The sequence below is a fragment of the Crinia signifera genome, chromosome 6 (assembly GCF_055691185.1).
Source record: "Crinia signifera chromosome 6, ASM5569118v1, whole genome shotgun sequence".
In the NCBI taxonomy this organism is placed as follows: Eukaryota; Metazoa; Chordata; class Amphibia; order Anura; family Myobatrachidae; genus Crinia; species Crinia signifera.
In genome coordinates this window covers 145,543,810-145,567,296 of record NC_139222.1, presented here as the reverse complement: position 1 = coordinate 145,567,296, position 23,487 = coordinate 145,543,810, and positions in this window count along the sequence as shown.

Below are 23,487 nucleotides of genomic sequence, written 5' to 3'. Positions count from 1 at the left end.
CTGCATCAATAAAGAACGTTATACACCTGTTAATAAATCTACCCCTCAATTCCTTAAGTGTTTGTTTTAGGTTTGGCATGCCTACATTTATTATGAAGTTGGTGGTTGTCTCCTGACAAAGGAGAATTTAAAGCAAATATGACTTTCTCTGAGGTTGGTGGGACTCCGTTGGCGTCAGAAACACCGGCGTCCTGTCCACGTGATGCGGCGGTGGCTTTCTCTGTCCCACTTCCGGTTACATCGTCAGAACTAGGTTTCCCCACTTACGGTCACGTGATATAGTCTTGTGTATAACAGCGTAGTATAGATGCCGGTTCTCCTACTACGCTATGATAGAAAGCCGCCGCCGCATCACGTGGATGGGACGGCAGTGTTTCTGGCGCCAACGGAGACCCACCAACCTCAGAGAAAGTCATATTTGCTTTCAATTCTCCTTTGTCAGGAGACAACCACCAACTTCATAATAAATGTTTTCTTGCCGTCTGGATACCTCTTGGGGAGACACCATGCCGGGTCAGTTGTAGCCGCATTGCAAGTTTCCGGGACTTTCAATTTGAAGCGCTTTTGAGAACTTGTCCATCTTATTCTCCACTGATTCCGGTAATTGCCCTCTCCCATTGTAGACTCCATTATTTTATGTATTTTATGCCTTGTTATATGTCTTTTATGATACTGCACTGAATAAAAACAGTGTTACACTATATGGCCTTACTCTTTCCCCATATATATGCATCACCATATACAGATATATGATTGGGAGATCTGAGAACCTCATATTTCATCCTTGAATGCTGTATTGCCTGTGCAGAGAAGAGGAGTCGCATATTCCCTAAAAGGGATGTATGGTACCTTCCCCCCTATCCTGATACGAAGTGGTGAAGGGATCATAGATGTCACCCTCCTCACACATTTGAAATATAGATGCACGCATTCCAAAGGCGGAGAAGAGGAATCCCTCCTCCACAGATAGGGTCCCTTATTTATTACAGAGCACAGGAGATCCAAACTCTACTGGATGTGTCTTAGACACATCTCTCTACCTTATTGTGCATTTTCTTGGTGTGCGGTCACCATATTGTGTTTGCTTCTCCAGCTGATCTGGAGCACGAAATTATATATTTTAGTTCATATTCTTTTCCATTCTAATTCAGCTCCTGAAAAATTTCTGTGGGTTGGATGGCACAGTTCTTAACTGTTTCAAATAATTTCTCACTGGTAGGTCAAAGAGAGTTTCATCTGGAGTGTATTCATCATCACCAGTGCCACTTCCATGTGGTGTCCCACAGAGTTCCATATTATCTCCCATGCTTTTTGCTGTTTATATGCTACCACTGGGTGAAATAATCAAACGCGACAGCCTAGTTTACCACTGCTATTCAGATGATACACAATTATACCTGTCCTTTGCTCCAGGTACTGAGAACTCAATACCAACTCTAAATGGCTGTCTAGCTGAGCTACAGGAGTGGATGAGTGCCAGTTGGCTGCAACTAAACCCTGATAAAACAGAGGTGCTTATGATAGGTCACAGGACAAGACTGCAGAAGAGCCAACCAAAAGGACTTACGCTTGTGGGTGCAGAACTTCAAAATACGGAACATGTGCGGAATCTTGGTGTTGTCCTTGATAGTGGCTTGACAATTAAACATCAGGTATCAGCCACAATTAAATCCTCATTCTATAATCTAAGGAATATAGCCAGAATCAAGCACTTAATTCCCTCAGAAGATCTGCCTAAATTCATACCTGCATTTGTATCATCGCGCCTTGACTATTGCAATGCCCTCTACCTCGGTCTCCCAGCAAAAGAATTGCACTGCTTGCAGATGGTACAAAATACAGCTGTCAGGCTATTAACCAATCAGCACCATTCCAGCCACATAACACCCATTCTGTGCTCCCTTCACTGGCTGCCTATAAGATGCCGAATAATTTTCAAGATTGGCTTACTGACTTTTAAAGCTCTACATGACCAGGGCCCAAGGTACCTGAAGCAGCTTCTGATCCCTTATTGTCCCACTCGATTCCTATGATCGGTTGATGAAGGACTACTAACAGTACCCAGAATCTCCCTGAATTCATCTGGGGGTCGAGCTTTCAGCGCTGTGGCTCCAACTCTATGGAACTCACTTCCCCGCTCAGTTTGAGAAGCTTCCATTCAGGAAACATTCAAAAATAGACTCAAGACTTTCCTGTTCACCCAAGCATTTCACTAATGTCCCTTGTTAAGTTTGTTAAATTGCCTTTATACCCCCTATTGTAATTAATGCTCTTACCAGAACTCAATTTGTGATTTGTGATTTCCATGGAGCAATCACACAAGCCTGTGGACTGATTTTAAAAGATGCAGCTGACCATGTTTAGAGCGACCTCTTCGCTCCTCAAAAGATCTACGTCTCTCATCCACACTCATTACTCACTCCCATTCCCGATTGCAGGACTTTGTTCTCCAAACCTACAAGCGTTCCCTGATAACTCACCTCTTCAGGCAAGCTTATCAAATTACAGAACCAGCTACTTAACCTTCATATACCTTTCCTATCCAATCACTTCCCCATTGTACAGTCCACATATCCTCTCTCTCTCTTTTTCACGTTTTCCATCCTCCTGACCCCTGGCCAAACTGCTGGGTCACCGTATCATAAAGCACACCTGAAACCTTTGCATTCTGGTGGAATTAATGCAATAATGAATATCAATGCCTATTTCCCTATTGATTGTAAGCTTGGGAGCAGGGCCTTCATACTTTGTCTGTAAATACCCAGTTTTTTGTATCACTGCCTCCTATTGTAAAATGCAATGGAATATGCTGTGCTATATAAGAAACTGTTAATAAATAATAAATAAATAAATAAATATAGGGGTATAATTACCCATTGGAGTATACTAACCTTGCAGTTATCTCTGGTGCCTCCTGACTGCCAAGCGCTGTGGCAGCCTTATCTAGAACATCTTCTGGCACACAGCTCACTCCAGTCGGCAATCTTTAAATCAATACAGAGCTCCTATGACACATTTCCCCGCCTTCTCCAGGTTTCAGCGGCTTCCTCAGAATAACTCCGTCCAGCATCGCTTGACATTTAAATAGCATTTGTAATTGGCGCTTTTTGTCCTTCACGCCTTTTTCTCAATTTAGTCCTCATGTGCATGCGCAATGCAAGCCTCCTTATCATTTGAAACGCAAACTTATACACAGTGCTTACTGTTGTATTTTTTATATCAGCGATATCTGGATGTCCTTAATCACATTACAATTATGCAAAATAATTAACACTTGTTATTTTGCCACTGCTTCACACTTATATTTAAAATTATACCTAATATTTATCATTTCATATGTTTTATTAATATTATACTAAAATAGGATTTTAATACCTACCGGTAAATCCTTTTAGCTGAATTCAGATGGGGTACTGAGGTCTTATAACCTTGGGGTATAGAGGGTATCCGACAGGAGACAGGCACATAACATTTTCTTCAACCAGGGTGTGCTGGCTCCTCCCCTCTACTTCCCCTTACCAGCCAGTTAAGAAACTGTGCCCGAAGGAAGGATAACGTATGTGAGGTAGGGATTAGCATTGAGATAATGTGGTGAGATTTGCACCAGCACACCACAACAAACACAACAACTCTCTCAACTAAACTAGTTAACCCCGTCATTGTGTTATTTAGAACATAAACGATATTAAGATTTTTGTGGAGCAATTAGTCACCAAAACTCAGCTGCTCCTAAACAGGTCAATGGACCTTAACTTTTCAGAATGCCAGAAATTGCAATCAGCAAGAAGGCAATAACAGGATTACAACCTGTGCAACAGAGCACCGCACTGAGGCGGGCGCTCAGTACCCCATCTGAATTCAGTGAAAAGGATTTACCAGTAGGTATTAAAATCCTATTTTCACTTTCATTCAGGATGGGGTACTGAGGTCTTATAACCTTGGGGAGGTCCCAAAGCTTCCAGAAAGGGCGGGAACGTGCGGAGCCTGTTGCAACACTGCCTGCCCAAACTGGGTATCATCACTGGCCACAGTGTCAAATTTGTAAAATTTGACGAAAGTGTGTTGACCAGACCAGGTGGCAGCTCTACATAGTTGCAATGCTGACACACCCCGAGTAGCCACCCAGGATGCTCCTACAGCTCTAGTGGAGTGGGCTCTCACTGAGGCCGGAATAGTCAGATGAGCTGCCACATATGCTTGCTGTATAGTGGAACGAATCCATCTAGCAATCGATTGTTTCGATGCTGGGCATCCTTTCTTTTGTGAGTCATACAACACAAAAAGACACTCCGTCTTACGGATCCTTGATGTTCTCTTAACGTAGATCTGCAGGATTCTAACCACATCAAGTGACTCAGGAATATCCTTATGCCCTGAACAAGAAGGAACCACAATCGGCTGGTTCATATGGAACGCCGAGACCACTTTAGGCAGGAACTGCTGTCTTGTCAGAAGTTCCGCCCTGTCTTGATGGAAAATCAAGTATGGGCTCTTACAAGAGAGAGCACCAAGCTCAGAAACTCTTCTGGCCGAGGCCAGAGCCAGTTGCGTCACCGTCTTTCAGGTGAGGTATTTTAAGTCAATGGAGTCCACTGGTTCAAACCAGGCTGACTGAAGGAACTCCAGGACAACATCTAGGTCCCAAGGTGCCATTGGCGCCACAAATGGAGGCTGTATTCTCAAGACTCCTTGCAGAAAGGTCTGGACTTCAGGATAGACCGCTAACTTTTTCTGAAAAAAGACAGAAAGGGCCGATATTTGAACTTTTAATGACCCCAGCCAGAGTCCCTTATCAAGGCCCACCTGCAAGAAATGCAGGAAACGGTCTAATTTAAATTCTGCTGGTGGAAAACTCATGTGCTCGCACCAAGACACATATCTACGCCAGATCTTATGGTAGTGCGAGGCCGTCACTGCCTTCCTGGCCCGGGTCATGGTGTTTATGACCGAGGAATGAAATCCCTTCAGAGCTAGGATGTTCCGCTCAACCTCCAGGCCGTCAAACGAAGATACCCTAAGTCCTGGTAGACGAAGGGGCCTTGTACTAGAAGATCTCTTCTTAGAGGCAGCCGCCACGGTTCTGCTATCAGCATGTTTTGCAGGCTTGCGTACCATGCTCGCCTGGGCCAATCCGGTGCTATCAGGATTGCCTGCACCCTCTGATGTCTGATCCTTTGTAACATTTTTCCCCAAGAGGGGGAGGGTCGGGAATAGGTATACTAGGTTGTATGACCAGTCCGCGGTCAGAGCATCTGTTGCCTCTGCTTGAGGATCTCTTGTCCTTGAGCAATACCTTTCCACCTTGTGGTTGGTCCTTGAGGCCATTAAGTCTATCTGTGGAAGCCCCCACAGATCTACAATGCTTCCGAACACCTGAGGATGCAGACTCCATTCCCCGGGGTGGAGGTCGTGATGACTCAGGAAGTCCGCCTCCCAGTTGTCCACCCCGTGTATGAAGATGGCAGATATTGCCACAGCCTGTGTCTCTGCCCAGGTCAGAATTTTGAAGACTTCTCTCATGTACGCTCTGCTCTTCGTGCCGCCTTGGCGGTTTATGTAAGCAACCGTCATTGCGTTGTCCGACTGGACTTGTATAGCCTGATTCTCCAGGAGGAAGTGAGCCTCCAGAAGAGCATAGTGTACAGCTCTCAGTTCCAAGATGTTTAAGTGGAGCTGAGTCTCCATGTATGACCACCGGCCCTGGAATCGCATCCCTTGTGCAACTGCCCCCCAGCCGTGAAGGCTGGCATCTGTGGTCAGCAAGATCCAGTTCTGGATCCCGAATCGTCTCCCTGCCAGGAGATTTGGCGTATGTAGCCACCACTGCCTTCACAGACAAGCGAATCAACCTGTGTATGTGGATGTGTGAGCCCGACCACTTGCTCAACAGGTCCCACTGGAAAATTCTTGAGTGGAATCTCCCGAACTGCAGCGCCTCGAATGAGGCCACCATAGTTCCCATCAGTCTGATGCAGAGGTAGACCGAGACTCTTTCTGGGGCTAGCACCTCCCTCAACAGCTGTTGTATAGCTGCAATCTTCTCCCCTGGGAGAAACACCCTTCTCTCCACTGTGTCCAAAATCATCCCCAAGAACTGGAGACGTTGGGACGGAATCAGTGAAGATTTTGGTATATTCAGGATCCATCCGTGCTGAGACAGGAGATGTCTTGTTGTCTCTATGGCCCCCAGCAGCTTGGACACTGACTCTGCTTTCAGCAACAAGTCGTTCAAGTATGGGATGATGTTTATCCCTTGAGCCCTTAATAAGGACATCATTTCCGCCATCTTCACCTTTGGTGAAGACTCGTGGGGCCGTTGACAGTCCAAACGGTAGGGCTTGGAACTGGAATTGTTCCTCCAGGATTGCAAATCTCAGGAAAGCCTTCACATCGATGGACGCTAAATATTCTCCCTCCTCCAGACCTGCAATCACTGCCCTCAGGGATTCCATTTGGAATTTGAACACCCTCAAGTAGGGGTTCAGGGACTTTAGATTTAAGATGGGTCGAACTGACCCATCTGGTTTTGGAACCACAAATAGGTTTGAAAAGTAACCCTTGTTCCTTTCTGCAGCTGGCACTGGTATAATGACCTGTGCTAGGATCAGCTTTTGTACAGCTTGTCTGAGGATTCTGCGATCCTCTGCTGCTGCAGGGAGTCCCGACCTGAAATATCTCTGGGGGGGTGGTCTTTCGAACTCCAGCCTGTAACCGTGTGAAATAATGGCCCTGACCCAAGGGTCGAGGGCAGATGCATCCCACACGTGACTGAAGAACCTCAGTCTTGCCCCCACCACGGGAATATCCCGAGGTGGGAGTGGCCCGTCATGCGGCGGGCTTAGGGGTAGCTGCACTTGTGCTACGGTCTCTTGTAACAGCAGCCGCTGCCTTCCTAGGCTTACCTCTGGCGCCTCTATTGGCGGTGGAGCCTCCTCTGGCCTTGGACCTGAATCTAGAGGTCCGAAAGGACTGCTGTGAACTCCCTGTTAAAGGGCGTTTTACCGGGGTGGAGGCTGACGGGAGGAATGTGGACTTACCAGCCGTAGCTTTTGATATCAAATCATCCAGTTCACTCCCAAAAAGTCTGTCCTCTGTAAAGGGGAGACTCTCTACGCTGCGTTTGGAGTCCGCGTCAGCGACCCACTGGCGCAACCACAGGGCCCTGCGGGCCGACCCAGCCATGGCCGAGTTGCGGACATTAATTGCACCTAACTCCTTTTGTGCTCCGCACATCATCTTTGCTGTGTCCTGGATGTGGCATAGCTTTTCAGCTACCATAGGCACATCCATGTCACCCAACAGGCCTTCTTGTATCTGGCCTGCCCATGTGAAGATGGCCTTCGCCATCCAGCAACTAGCAAGCATCGGGCGTTGAGATGCCCCACTGGCTGTGTACATAGCCTTTACAGTGCCATCTAGTTTCCTATCAACCGCGTCCTTTAAGGTAGAGGTACCTGGGACTGGGAGCACCACCTTTTTTGAAAGGCGGGACACCGAAGCGTCCACTATAGGGGGCTCCTCCCACACCTTCCTGCCCGTGGGGTCAAAAGGGAAGGTAGATTTAAAACGCTTGGACAATGTAAAGCGTTTCTCTGGATTTTTCCAGGCAGCTTTGAACACCTCTTCTAAATCAGACTGTTCAGGAAAGACTATGTCTTGCCTTCTGTGTGACACAAAAAATGGGTCACCCTCAACCGGTGTGGCAAGAGGTAAATCTAGTACCTCTCTAACAGCAAGGACAAGGTTTTCAGTACCTTGAATGCAAGACTATGACGCCTGTGAATCTACAATATCACCATCGCCATCACCATTGCCATCACCATCATCCATATCGGAGTCAGGTGCCACAGCATCAAGTGCCCTTTTGCGGGACACTCCTGGCATGGGTGTAAGGATATCCACCCTTGCTGACAGGTCCTTTAAATCCTGTTGGACTTGCTTAGTCTGTAAATTATTTGTCGCCAGCTGTGATGAGACATTCTCTAACATGGCTTTCATACCAGTAGCCCATGAAGGTTCCTGGGAGTCAGCCTGCGAGCTACTGCGCTGCGGAGACATGCTACTGAGCTGTGGTGACATACATTGCTCACATGCAACCTGTGATGTGGAGCTAGGAGCAAACTTGTTGCTGCAAATCATGCAAGTTATTTTTCTCACCATGTTGGAGAAAATAATACCCCCTTAAACACACTGCAGTCACGCTGAACACACAGTGAATGTACAGTAGTATATATGTATCTAACACGCTATGTGCAGTTTCACATATATATATAACAGTGTAAAATTGCTTAACTAGCAGTGGGGGACTCAGAGGAATATGGGGGACACCAGCGCCCTGTAACCTGGACTACCGATTAGATAGACCGGCTTTTTATGCACAGACACCAATATTATCAATACTGTGTGCTGCTATCAGTGGCTTATAGCTCACTAGAAGCGCTATCAAGCGCTATACTTGCTGTCTCTGCTGACTGATCTCTCTCCCTTCAAGGCTGCGCTGAGGAGTTATCTCTGCTCTGCTGTAATGGCGCCCACAGCATGAGAAGAAGCAGGAAGCAGTGTACAGGTGCGCTCAGGTCCTGCTCTGAGCTAAGCCCCGCCCCTTGTAATGGCGTCCGGGCAATGCTAATATTTATACTGACGCCTGGTAACCCTTTAATAAGGGTTGACCCACATAGCGGGTCACACTGGTGGTCCAGTGGCAATGCCTGGCATCCAGTCTGTTGGTGTGGCTGCAGTGTTAAAACAGCTGCGCACGATCCCTGTGCAGGGCCATCGCGTCGCCATCGCCATTATGCCGCACATAAAACCGGCATCCCCACTGAGGGGACCCGGTTATCACTCACCACCGACGTTTTCAGGCTGAGCCAGGAGTGTGCGGCAGCTGGGGGTGTGCTCGCTGCAGCGCAATGCCCGCGGTAACAGCACCCTCTCAGGTCGGTGGACCTGCAGCAGGGATCAGCTCGGTTCCTTGAAAGGCCTGCAGCAGTCCCTTCCCCCAGCTTCCCTCGTCGCAGGGAAGCTGTTAAGCCCAAACAGCAACCCGAAAATAACAAACTAAAAGAAATTGAAGAAAAACTCCAGCTCCAGGAGTGTGCATCCTCTCCTGAGGGCACATTTTCTAAAACTGTCTCGTAAGGGGAAGTAGAGGGGAGGAGCCAGCACACCCTGGTTGAAGAAAATGTTATGTGCCTGTCTCCTGTCGGATACCCTCTATACCCCAAGGTTATAAGACCTCAGTACCCCATCCTGAATGAAAGTGAAATATATGATACTACAACAAACTTAGAGTAAAGGATGTTTATTTTATTTAGTTATAATACATTAACTTATAATACATGTTTTTTTTATTTATAATACGATAATAATCAATGGTATTGCAACCATCCATTTTAAATAGAACAACACTTCAAAAAGATATATTTATTTAATCTAGAGACAATTAATGAATAGAGATTCGGGTCTTATACCTCATCAGAATAAATTTGACACTTATTTCTTTATAAATTCAAATGGACGTTTCATCAAGGTTATGACCGGAGGAATGATGATTCTGCTTTCTTCTTCAAAAACTGCATCTAAGCTTTGGGAGTGCTGGTCCTTATGATGTGACGTACTATATATATATATATGTGTGTGTGTGATCCAGCTAGTTGTGGCACAGTGGGTTCAGCTGGGGGGGGGGGGGGAGGCAGCGTTGATTCACAGGTGGGTTCGGGGGTGGGGGAAGAGGGAAGCCCTCTGTCTTACCTGCTCCCCGCTCCCAGCTTTCTATGGTACCTCTAAGGTACCTCTCCTCGGCGGCACATTACCGCCCTCCAGTGGCCAGCGCCCTAGGCAAATGCCTAGTCCCGCCTAGTGGTGGCGCCAGCCCTGCGCCTAATACCACTGAAGTGGGTGGGCTTTTACAATGTGGCTCTGCTTTTGGGAGACACAGTTATTTCTTCAGAAGCAGAAAACATTCTATTTAAAGAAAATTTGACAGTGTCAGCTGGTGAAGAATCTTGTGAACAGATATATATTATTTCTGGGACATAAAAATAACCTGTGGTATTTCAGAATCAAAAACATAATTTGGAAGTTTTACATCTGGGCAAACTGCAACAAGATAAAGACAACATTGGTATTGAGAAATTTTTAACTCAAATTGAGACATATAAAATGGATTTGATTCAATTTTAGAAACAGAAACGGTTCACGGTAATTCGGGATTATGTACACTCGAGGCTAATCCACGAGGGATACTCTTGTAGTTGACACAAGAGGTTGATTTACACGAAAGCAAGTTTTGACACTGAAACATTGAGTGCAGGTGGCTTCACAGAGTGAGAAAGGGAAAGCAAAGATGCACCAACTCTAACTTCAGCACAATGTAGGGGTGACTACAAGCCCATGTTTTGGAGTCCCAAGAGATGCCGTACAAGAAGAAGCAGATAATGAGCAAGGAAGGGGAAAAAAAATCAGGAGCAATGAGAACATAGTGTTCAATCTCTCAGACAGAAACCTAAGCCCGAGTGAAATTGGAGTTTTAAACAAAGGTTTATCATTCATGCCTACTAATACCTTGAACCCTCTGAAAAGTTTAATTGATCTTGATAAATTAACATGACAGCTCAAATTGAAAGAGCATTTCAGAGTGACTGTGGACACTAGGGAAGAACATCTGCAATTCCTAAAAAGTATACATTCAAAACTGGTATTAAACAACATGGCACTTAAATGTTTCCCTACAAACATAAAACAAGCATTATCCAGACAAAGGTGGGAGCATTGTGGTGAATAAAAATAAATTAAAAACAAAATTAGTTATATATCTAAAAGGTCAGAGGATGCCATTTATACCTTGTTTTATTATAGAAATCTTTTTTTGAAATAAATATGTATATCTGTTTTTTATGGTATTTTTATATTATATTTTGATTGCTGTAATGAAGTTTAAAAGCAGTATACTTATACCAGGAGATTTCAAGTCACCAGAGAGGGTTACCTCCACACCTGAGGATTATGATCACCAACAAACTCTGATTGGCCATTGAGCATTTAAATAGTGAGAGAGACTTGATCCCAATATCTTCTGAGAAAACCGCAGAGACTTATTCAGCGGAGTAACGTGTCAAGAAAGGGGTCAAAATCAACCAGCACTGCCGCCCCCACCTCCAGCCTGGGGGAATCCCTTTGTGCCCATCCTTATATTACACCTGGCGGACTCCGTATGTCCCTGAGTGACAACAGTCCAATCTACACCCACGCCACCAGCCAGTTTGGACGCCGGGAGGAGCGAGCAGCCGGGCAGACAGTGGCATCAGCATCAATTTCTGGGTTTACTACACATCATAAGGGATGGCCATCAGTGCTTTTGCCATCGATGGTTGCATTGATGGCAAAAGTGCATCTGGCCATCAATAATGTAAAACTATGCAATGGGTGACCATCGTTAGTTTTACATATCGATGGTCATCTTTTATGTTTGAGTGATTGGCCTGTGGGCCAATCAAAACACATGGGTGGAGCTTCACGGGTGTCGGGGGCGGAGCTATGCTCCGTGTCCTGGCACTTTGAAAAAAAACCCTGCAAAACATTGTTTTTGCTGTGCCATCGATGTAGGGAAACCATCTGGTTCTCCCCCATCGGTGGCAAAAGTATTCAACATCGGCCATAAACCATTGATGATTTTTAATCATCGATGGTTGAAGGCTATCCCTACACAAAATACGGCTTACAACCGGCAGTGGAGAGGAGACTGCAGCTCCGTCTACGTGGGTGAAGGTGACGTCTTAGCCGGCAACCACAATTCGAACATTGCTGCCAGTCTAACGGCGCCACTAACAGCTCCCCATACCTGCAATAGAGCCCATTCATTCAAGGGCTCCTCCAGGATAAGAGGTACAGGGGGACGTCGCCACCACCTGGGAAATTTACCCATTATTGGCAGCACTGGACATTTAAGGAGGATCAGGACTGACCTGTAAAAATGAAATACGGATGTATATACCTATGCAAATATCTCCATATAAAGTGTACTCACCTTAAAGGAACATTAGAAATTGCCTAAATTAGGGTTAGGGTTAGAAATGTGGCTATGCTGGTTGATTTTTTCAAAATTAAATGATATACCTTTTTTATTATAAATATAAATTGCTGATTTGTATTGTTATTTGTGTATAATAAATATAAAAATATAAAAATATAAAAATTTTATAAGAATTAAAATTGGTCTTGCGCTCTCTCCCATAAAAACCTAAAACACTAACAAGTTCACTACAATTTGTCTTTGGAAGAGAGGAAAGTTTTGAAAAAACCTGAGCCAATATAATGATATAATTATACATTATCCAGACAAAGGTGGGAACATTGTGGTGCAGAATGTGGTTGATCACAGTATGTACAGGAAATGCACCAACAACTAGCAGATTTACATATATGAAAAATTATGGGAGGACCTCACTGTAATTTGTCAACAAGAACTAAGGGTGATACTTAAGATGGCAGTGGAAAAAGGGCATATTTCCAATAAAATGAAGGAAGGGATTACAGTTGAATTCCCTAAGATCCCTTTACTTTACACTCTCTGGTCACCAGGCAGGCCCATCATTGCCACCAAGGATTCCATCTATTATATGATATCTCTTTCCTGGACTTCTCCTTAAAAACAGTTATACAGGCAGAATCTTCCTTTCTTAAAGATATCACATTGTTCATTGTCTAACTCCAGAATCTTTTACCATTGCCAGAGAAAATGATTATGGCCACCATAGACATAGTGAGCACATAAAATGTCGCAGGAGCAGATCTAGACTTTTCTTCTAGGGGGGGGTGGTTTACTGTTTAATCTTGACCCTCCCCTCTCCAGTCCCAACTCCTCCCCTTCCAAGACCTGACTCCTCCTCTTCCCAGTCCCGCCCCCTGCTCTGGGAGCACAGCAATCTGCCAGTGAAGGGCGGCGCTCCGAGCTGCATCACTAAACAAATGGGTATTTGCTAATTATCTTGCCTCACTCTTCTTCCCCACTGGTCGTTAGGGTTCCGCGGACAACCGCGAACAGTCAAGGAAATAGGCCGACCTGCTTCTGCCTAGCAACTCCAATCAGATGCACAGTTTCACTCCTGGGTTATGCAACTGCAAAGGGTAAGCTGTCACTGGTGGAAGGCAGAAGCAGGGACAGTAGAGTCACCAGGTGGGTGGGAACAGTTACAGTACAGGGACAGAAGTCATACAGGGACAGGATAGGGCATGCTCCCGCTTCTACGCTGTGCTGCTGAGCTGCCAAGATAGCCATCCAGCGGCCACCTATCATTAATGCATGCTATATGCCTCCCTCCTGCCCTCACCCAATTTACCACCTCCTCAGCCAGCGCCCCAGGAGGAGCCGAGTCTCAAATGTCCCCCAGCAGACAGACAGTGTGGTCCGTCACCTAAATTATATAAAGTACTAATTCCACAGTACCATTGGGAGACAAAAGCTATAAGCATGCAAAAAAAAGTTTGGGCTAAATCCCCAAAACAGAGATTATCAAAACCCCAACAATAATAGCATACACAAATATAGGAAAAATCAAACCTACAATTCCAAAATAGAACAAACGCTGAAAAAAAATATAGTTAAAAAAACTGGAAACAAATAAAAAAACACAATATAATAAATAAAACTTATATGAAACAATTCAAACCTAATAATGGTTTGGGTATCTAACCATAATAGTCAACTCAATATTTTATTTTATTTAAGCCAATATATTGTGAAACTAGATTTAAGGTTTCATTATAAAATATATGATTGACTGGATTTAGGCACGTCTCTGCTTTTATTTATTTCTGAACAGCCCATGCAAGCTGGGTTAGCCCTTTCCCAGAATCCCTTGGGCTTCATGTGCAAAACTGTTAAACATGCAATTTCATCAACCTCCTGGAGACGCATGAAAAATCTTTTACGTCCCTAAGGAGATCTTTCATTATACCCGACTTATCTTTAAATTGATGCAGTTTTCCCTTGCTTTAGCTAACTTATAAAAAGGTAGCTATGGCCGCAGGCTGATAATGTAATCTTCAGAAAGCCGGAAAATTCTCCTGTTTTTTTATGGTCCCTTTTTTTATAAAAAAAATTTTTTATGAAATGAATTATGCCTCTATCTTCAGGTGCTCAATAGTATGAGAATGTCCCTCATTTCTTCAGCAAACATTGAGTGAAAATTTAAAACTTTAAACAATGGATCTATAAGTTGTGTTACCAGAAAAATATCAAATGTACATACACAGTATGAAGATATTTAACATATATATTTTTTAAAGTGTAATTTAAACACGAAACATAGTTGTAAATTGTCCTAGATGGAAATCACGGGTGCCGGATGACAGCTGACAGTAGGGATCCTGACGGTCAGTACACCGACATCAGAATCCTGGACTGTTTAAATGCCTGCCAGTCAGGAACATGACTATTCTAAAAAACCCCATAGAGGGAGAAAAGAATGTGTGTCAAGCACAGTGAGCCACTGAGCCAGCTTTGGTCTTCTTTGCACTTGACCCAGTCGGATTACTGGTGGTCAGGATTCCGATGTTGGTATTCTGACCATCAGAAACCCGACTGTCGGGCCACCATACCACACCTGGAAATCATGATGGTAGCACTGCAGAAATGTGACTTAACTAACTTGAAACATTACTTTAATGACCGCTAGGGAACTTCCTGAATAACAAGTGAATACCTATATTCAAAGTTTGAAAGAGGGAAAAAGGGGTACTGTATATGCTGTACCCCTATACTGTAGAAGAAAAAGAGATGCTAAAATTTAAGTAAGTGTTTTAGGCTCCTAAAGACCTGGGTGAAGTGTACAGTAGTATCTAGGAATCCACATACAGAGAAGAAGAATGGACGTTTTATCTGTCTGGTAAAATTGGTACAATTCCTATTCAATTTGGAATGTCATCAACAGAAGCTGGAGAAGTTCTTTGCTTATGACAGCTACTGCAGAGTTTTGGAGAGTTGGAAGCTCAACCACAATTTATAAAATCAATCTTGGAAATATAAAGCTTGCAGACTGTGAAAAGATAAATGATAGAAGCAAACTTGTCAATATGAAGTAGAAATGAGCGGTTCGTAATTTAGTAAATTAGAACTGCCTCTAATGTTACAGATCTAGGATCTCTGTCTCTGCCCAGATCCCCATCTGATAGTCAATTATCCGTACACGGTTTATCCGCCGTATTATAGATCATATGGGTGCATTCATACTCATTCGCTCTCAATAAATTTACCCATAAGTCTTTGCTAAAGTTTCCTTCCCTCTGATAGTCCTGTGTGAAGTGATGCCCGAATCACTGTGGGAGGGACTTATACCAAATCCAAAACAAGTGAGATCTCATGCTAAGAAGATGATGTTTGGCCTTGTTTTTGGAATCCAAGCAAGGCAGGAAAAGCAGAGCTAGGACTCAGATTCCCCCGGATCCAAGAAGGTTGAGTGGGCTTAGTTCTTGTAGAACCAAGACCACTCCTCTCTAATAGTGACTGCTTGTATAGTTCCTTATAGCAATAATAGTGGTATGTAATTACGGTAAGCAGGGTCATAACTACCGGAGTGCTGGGGGTGCTTTGCCCACAGCACATATGTACTGTGGGCACCTTATCACTGACCGCGTGGCCCTCCAGCAGCTACTTCTCCTATAGCATCCTAGGCAGGCAGCGCTGACACTGCAGCTTCCGATTCTCCCTGCTTGGCCTCAAAGGAGGAGTGAGGGTCTGAAATCTAAAGGCTGCGTGGCATGGAGGGAAAGAGAAAAAATGATAGCAAGTTACAAAAAGAATCCTATATAATTAAAGGCTGATGCTGCTCCACCTCTTTGGGGTAATTCAAGTGGCGCCTGGTGTAGCAATTCAAGCGTACACAGCCACCGGCGCTGACATTACTGTTATGTTGTACCATCATTTTCACAGGCTTGTAATATGTAGGCAATAATATTCAGTGAAACAGATCTGTGTTCTGGTGGCAAACACTCTTATTTAAAAGACAACGATAAATCAGAAGCACAAGAGCAGAATAATTTGAGGTCAGAAACACAAGAGCAATCTAATTCGCCAATTTCCTGTGAAGCACAACCAAAACTGAAACTATTACCAGCAATCAGGTTGAGCTCTCATTACCTACTTACCTTGAAATGACCCAAAGAGAGACTGATCTCTCAGGTGTGTGTGATCAGCCTAATTGTACAGTCATACAGCATGTACAGCAGAAGTCTAATTAAAAGACTTCGTGTTTGTAATTGGTGGCTCATTACTAACAAGTTTCTGTGCTCTAATTATAAGTATATTGTTTTATTTTTAGATAAACTGAACTGTACTAGCATTTTTATTTTTACTTTAAGTTAGAAAAAGAGGAAGAAATTTGTGAAATTAGTTCAGAAATGAATAAAATAAATATTTGAAGAATTGTTAAGATTATGGAAAATACTATATATCTTGAATGAGTACTTTTTTTAGAATGTATTAAAAATGATAATAATAGTAATAGCAATAATAAAAAAAGAAGGAAAAGATGAATAAAGAAATAGAAGATAAAAGAAAAATAAGACAAAGAAGAAGACCATGAAAAAGAAGATGACTCTTTCTGATCAACTGTTTCCCCTCCATGGTCTGTTTTTCTGGCGGCTGTGGATCTCCAAAGGGACATGTCCACCACTCTGTTTGAAAATTTATGGGTGAAATTTAATAAGATGAGAGTTTCAGAAAGTGAGAGATTTAGTGAGAAATCTCCAGGTTTTTTTAAAGCGGCAATCATTTACACTTCAAAATCAAACTGGTTTAGCAGTGTAAATGATTGCCGCTTTAAAAAACCTGGAGATTTCTTACCAAATCTCTCACTTTCTGAATCTCTCATCCTATTAAATCACACCCAAAGGGTCAGGTGCCCCTAAAGGTGACGTCACATTTGGTGACAAGTTCGAATCCCACCTATATAAGGTAGTTCCTGGTCTCTGTTAGTAATGCATTTTTGTTTGCAGTTTCTGTTACTGAGTTTCCTAATTGGTCCCTACATGATTTGTTGACATTTTGAATAAATGCATTTACAAGTACCAACGTCACTGCATACCAGTCCTGAACTTGGGAACCCAGACAGAGGGCCGCAATCTATTTGTTAAATGCAGCAAAGCTAAAACCTCCTTATGAGGTCCCTGGTGAAGTCCACTGGCAACTTAGACTGCAACTCTGGCTCTCAACCAAAACATGGGTCAGCATCCACTACATCCATCCATGAACTGCAACAATATGTTTTATTACTTCCAATCTCATTACTGCTGGTCTCTATTTGGTATATACTTGAACTATATAAATACATTTTATTTTAAAAAAAAGTTGCTGTATAACAATAATACAGGTCGGGTCTTCCTTATCCATGTATTCCAAAAACCAAAATATTCCGAAAACCATGGTTTTTCAGAATATATTGTTTTTTTACCCCCCACCCCTTTATTCCCATACTTACCTCGTCCCCCAATGTCCATGGTGGCCTCCGGGATCCTCTTCAGCGACAACTGTGGTCCCAGGGGTGAATTGGGCAAGTGCGCGGGTGTGCTGGTGATGTCAGCGGTGTGCCCATACACTTGTGCAATGCACCCCTGGGACGGGAGATGCCGCTGAAGAGGATCCTGAAGGCCGCTGTGGATGAATAATATAAAGAGTATAGAGTTACACGTAATGGTTTTATGTCCCTTAAGGAGAAGCACTGACTTAATTATTGGAACAGCTATTATTCATAATATAGCTGATAGTCACAAACCAAGTTCCTTGACTAATAAACTTCTAATTCATTTTGAAACTGAAGCATGAGATGTTTGAATTACAGTATGTACAGTAAGTCAGGGAATATATGGTGGCAAGTGGTCATTTTGTCACCTTTATAATGTATGCAACTGAGAAAGCCCAACACTGTAAGGACAGTATGGACAGTATCCTGCATTAATGTATCTTTACTGTTGACTTGTCTTTCAAGATGTAAAGTGTGCAAGGGGCTTGGAAGAAGTGGTTGAACATTGAAAAACCTTGCTCTGTCCTTGGATATAATGCATTTACTTGGCAAATGGGAACATAATACATACATTTCTGAGGAATACAAAAAATACTAAACGAGAATAAATTGTATATATCTCTATTTTGTAGTGATTGGTTATTTTACCATCAGTGACAAGCATTCTGCATAGAAGCCATTTTCAAACATTTGCACATTAGTATTAAATTGTGTCATAACCTTTTACAACTTTGTTACCCAGGATCGTTCTCTGCAACTTAAACACATTTTAAAACTGCCAGTAGTTGACTATGACTCTCCTTCTCAGATATAAAACTAAATATTAATTCCACTCACATGGATGACAGCTTTAGATTATAACCTCTAGCCTCTTGCTTGTTTCAACAAGTAAAAGCTTTTATGTCAGGCTGGGAACAAAGGGTCAAGTGACACCGACTTAAGAATGTCATTTTACAATTGAGCGGTCATTTTGTGAGGGGGAGATAAGACCGTTAAAGAGTTGATTACATTCTACTGACCCCTAATCCAGGGAATGTTGGAAAGAGTTTATGATAGAAGCTAAAATAACCATTTTAAGGCGTTTATAGTATTATCTACTTTTCCACATGTCCTGTCTATAATGTGAGGTAAATAGCAAGTTAAAATAACTTTTCAGGTTTATTATTTTTTGCCCATTTTATATTTTTTGAGTTTTATTTCTTATAGTAGATCCAAACCTGTAGTAAATGGACCACACAGAATGTGCTTATTCTTATTTGCTCTGGATAATTATTGCTGTTTTTAAAATAAATCATACAACTAGTAGACTTAGGACTTATCAATGTGTTCTGTTCTGGTTCAGATTGGGAACTGAGTATGGCCCTAGGAAGAAATTCTCAAAATAACCTCATGTATTTGGAGCCCAACACAAATCAAGGTGATGTTAGCCACACACACACAAACACACACACACACACACACACACACACACACAAAATGTACAAACAGCATCCACATGTCTACCATGTAGTAAAGACAGCACCTTCTGACCACCATGCAATACAGATATACTTCCAATTGACCACCAGTTAGTGCTAATCTCTGGGCTCAAATGACAGTTTGGGGAACTGTTGAGTCTATAGTTTAAATATGACAGTCAAATGATGACAGATAGATAGATAGATGAAAATTATCCCCATAGTTCACATACAGGACCCAAATCCTATCCAATACATAGTTTCTCTAAGAGGTTCATGAAAATCCTTCTCATTCACATTAACTGGGGTTCAGAACAGATTCTGCAGGTAGTTACACAAGAGTACAGAATGGCATCATTTTAGTCATATTTAAATCTTTAAAGTTAAATTACATTCCTGGTGTCATCTACACATACCAGGTTTATTGCAATTTATGCACCATAGCAATCCCTGCCAAATTACAAAGGCACTGACACATGTATTCCTAAACTGCCCACTGTCTCCTGTCCTGAGTCCTTCATGGTCACATTCACCACCCACTCCCTCTCTTTCTCCCTAGCTATCACCACCTTTACTATTACCTCTTCATTACTTCTCTGAGGACTCTGCTACCTTTACCCTACTTGTCTACTATCAGACTTCCTCTCTCTCTCTCAAATCCTAACTTGTACCATCACAACCAAAGCGTTTTTTTTTATTTAGCCCTCTAAACATTTACCTAGATCTTATTCTATTATACACCCTCAATGTCAGCAGGCAAACCTTCTTCAGATCCCCTATTTCCACTCTGTACACAAATTACCACCACCTCTTTTCCACACGCTATAAAGGTCAGATAACCCTCTTGATCACTAGCAGTGGTACCTACCTGCTACTCAGAAGCTTGCACATTCTCTCACCCCATCCCCTCACCCTTGTACAATGTGTGCATGCCCATCAGAAAAAAAAAACGACCAAGCATTTCACATGCACAGAAAATAACACCATCAGCTAGAGGCTGCAATCCCTGTGAGTCGCTTAGGGCTGCTGTAAAAGCAAAAGAAGCATCCAAATGGAAGTATCAATATACCAGCAAAATTATCTTTGATTATATATATATTGAATATTGTTTTGTATCTGGCTACCCACACTTTGTCAGGGTATGGGTCATATGGTCGATAGTAATTCGTCCAGTGAAGAGGTTGACACTTGAAAAAAGTCAAAATGCATTAGGCTGACATGGTCAAAAGCCGACACAAGCAATAGTACAACATGGTAATTGTCGACATGGAAAAAGGTCACAGTGAGTTTTTCATGTCAACATGGACGCTGTATAAGTGTACCGCTTCACTCGCCATGCTTCAAGCACGGTGCATTACTGCGCCTAAGCCTAACCCTCGCTCCCTCCCCACACTCTAACCCTAACTATTCCCCCCCCCCCCCCAGCAGCCTAACCCTATGTCCGCCCTAGTGGCTACGCCTGAACATTACTTCTTCCCTGGCATGTCGCTATCACTTTCCCCTTACTTACTGCCAGTGCTGGTATCCCATCCGATCACTGTTGAATCACCACCTCAGTCACATACATTTGCAAACATTTGGTAGGCCACAGGCCACAGGCCACAGCAAGGTGTCTCTGGGTGTCCATACATAATAATAGCACCTGTTATACTTTTATGGATTTAACTTTAAGACAAGTTCTACATTTCTGGATTTTACTTTGAGACATACATTTTAGTGTTTCTACATTGAGATACATCTCTCCTGCAGACACCCCAAGATCCTCTAACATGGCAAAAACTAACAAGAGTCTTCATGTGGAATAGTGATGCCACTGCTTAATGAAACTTTCCTTAGCAAGCCATTGTGGGAAAATGATTTGTTGAGCAAGCAATGAATGGTAACATTTTTCTTAAGTCATGGATGTATTATAATTGTAACATCACTATCCCCATAAAGGGCCCATCAATACCAGTAGTGGATAATACATTTTGCACTGTAATGCTGAATGGCTTTCAGCAATGAAATCTAGATGAACCTGATTAGCTGGAGGGTGACCTCAATGCCACTGTGTTCTTCTCTCTGTAAAAAATCTATTTAATATTAATAGCGAGCACAGAGTAAAGTGAGCTATCCATTTTCTTAATGAAGGTAGCAGCTTGTCCAGCACTGCCTGGTATGGGGGGAACAGGTTATGTACTGTACTTTAATATCTTTATTACCAATGCAGCCAATACTTTATTTAAAAAATGTAGTGGTATATTTAAGACCTCATTAACGCATCAGTTTCTGGACTATTAATTTGGTGTTTTACAAAATATTGTGTTTATTACAATTTCGTTGCAACTCAGGTACAGAGAGCACCACACTCATCTATTCTGTTTGACCGCCATCCTGACTTCTTTCTCACGCCATGAGAAATGTCCCGTTATGGCACACTAAGGCATACTATGGTGAAACCATGAGAAGTCATGTAATTACACTGCTTCACAGCTGAGGGTAATTGCTCCACTAATGAATAGTACAGTACAGTGCCGCGGATGGATATGTAAAGCGCCATCACCATTCACTGTTCGCCTTTGTTAACACATTAGCTGTGTACAGCATACCAAGCTTACTCTAGGTGTATGCTTACAGATAGTGGTAGATGCTCAAATTAGTTCAGTAACACTTTTCAGGTGCATGCAAGGGAGGGGTTAATACTTAGTAAGTAAGAAGACATTGGTTCCCCCAGCACACTGAATAGTATTAGTGGCCAATCTTGAACACTACATGATAATAGAATTCAGAGATATTGGTTACATATACCTGCACAGGTGTATGACATGCCCCCAAGCCGCGTCAAGGCTTCTCTGTATATTGGGGGTCCCTAGCGCTATATCTAGGTGCAGGGTATGGCACCCTAGATGCAAGGTGCAGGGTGTGGCACCCTAGATATAGCGCTAGGGACCCTCAATATACAGAGAAGCCTTGACGCAGCTTGGGGGCATGTCATACACCTGCGCAGGTATATGTAGCCAATATCTCTGAATTCTATTATCATGTAGTGTTCAAGATTGGCCACTAATACTATTCAGTGTGCCGGGGGAACCAATGTCTTGTTACTTTCTAGGTGTATGCTCCCTGAACTTCACACTCATGAGTAACTCCTTTTTTTGTTTTATTCCACTGTATTATTGTTTTATATTTGTACATCAAAATGTGTCTAAGGCCCCATACACACCAGAAAGATCAGGATCGTCTAACGATCGTCTAACGATTTTGTGTGCACTTTCCTGCGGCGCTCTCCCGTGGCCTTTTAACGATGTGCTAACGATCGTGTTCTATGTTCCATACGATTTACTAACGATGTACTCACGATACGACATCGCACATGATGGTCGTACGACAGTCGGATGTGCGGATCGTGAGTGCATCGTGAGTGCACTGGTCACGGTCGTTTTTGGAATGTAAATAAAGGGCCGGGCTACCAGAGGGGAGACAAGGGGGGGACAAAAGAACACAAAGAATTATGGGCTGGGCTAGCAGAGGAGGGTAACAAGACTAGGAGCCATTTTGCAGGACCTCATTTCTGCTTTGTGACTAGTGAGGCTTGGTGTATACCTGCTGAACGCTGCACATTGCTATTTTTGTCTGCTTTGTTTTTGCATTCCTGCTGAATGCTGCACATTGCTATTTTTGGCTGCTTTGTTTTTGCATTGCTGAACAAAGTGTGTTTTTTTCCCCCATTTTGCTTTTTTGAATTATGGATTCTGAATTATGGACACTCAATGTGCTAACGATGTGCATATGATCAACACACAATCTGCGGGCGGATCGGCTGATTCTGCTGCAGGAGGCAAAACCGCCAATGCGACATACGAGCTGACGGGAGCGCGCATCCAATCGTTAACGACCACAATCGTGAGTAAAAAACAAACGATAGTGATAAGATTCATGCACAACCGTCGTTACGAACGACGAATTGTACCCTAATCTTGCATGAATCTTTCTGGTGTGTATGGGGCCTAACTTGTATTTAAGCTTTACACTCTAACCAAACACCATTGTAGCCACACTGCGCATAGCTTCACCATGCTGCGACATACTGCAGTGCTGATCGAATTGCGATGAGACCGCCATAGGTAGGCTAGATGAACATGGCTATAACTGTAGATTCATATCTTAATTTACATATATTTGAGACACTCAACAATATAGCAGCATAGTAAAGGTTGAACCCTCCATTTTGTGTATTATGTATTTGGCAGAATAAAAAACGTATTACTCCCTCTGGCACATTTTCAAGGCAGCCATTTAATAGTTTTTCTATCCATACATTGTTTAATGTAGGCAGATAACTGCTATGGATAGATTAGTGATGGGAGTGGACTTTGCTGCACATACAGATGTAGCAGGTTCATCCTTGGCCGGCACCCGCCAGATCCCTTTCACTGGCGAGCGCCGGCGATAGGGACTGGGACGCTCGTGGATCTCACGCGCATGTGCGTCTCAGTAACACGGCGGCTGGGCAGCGTCTCCCTGCCCGTCTCCAC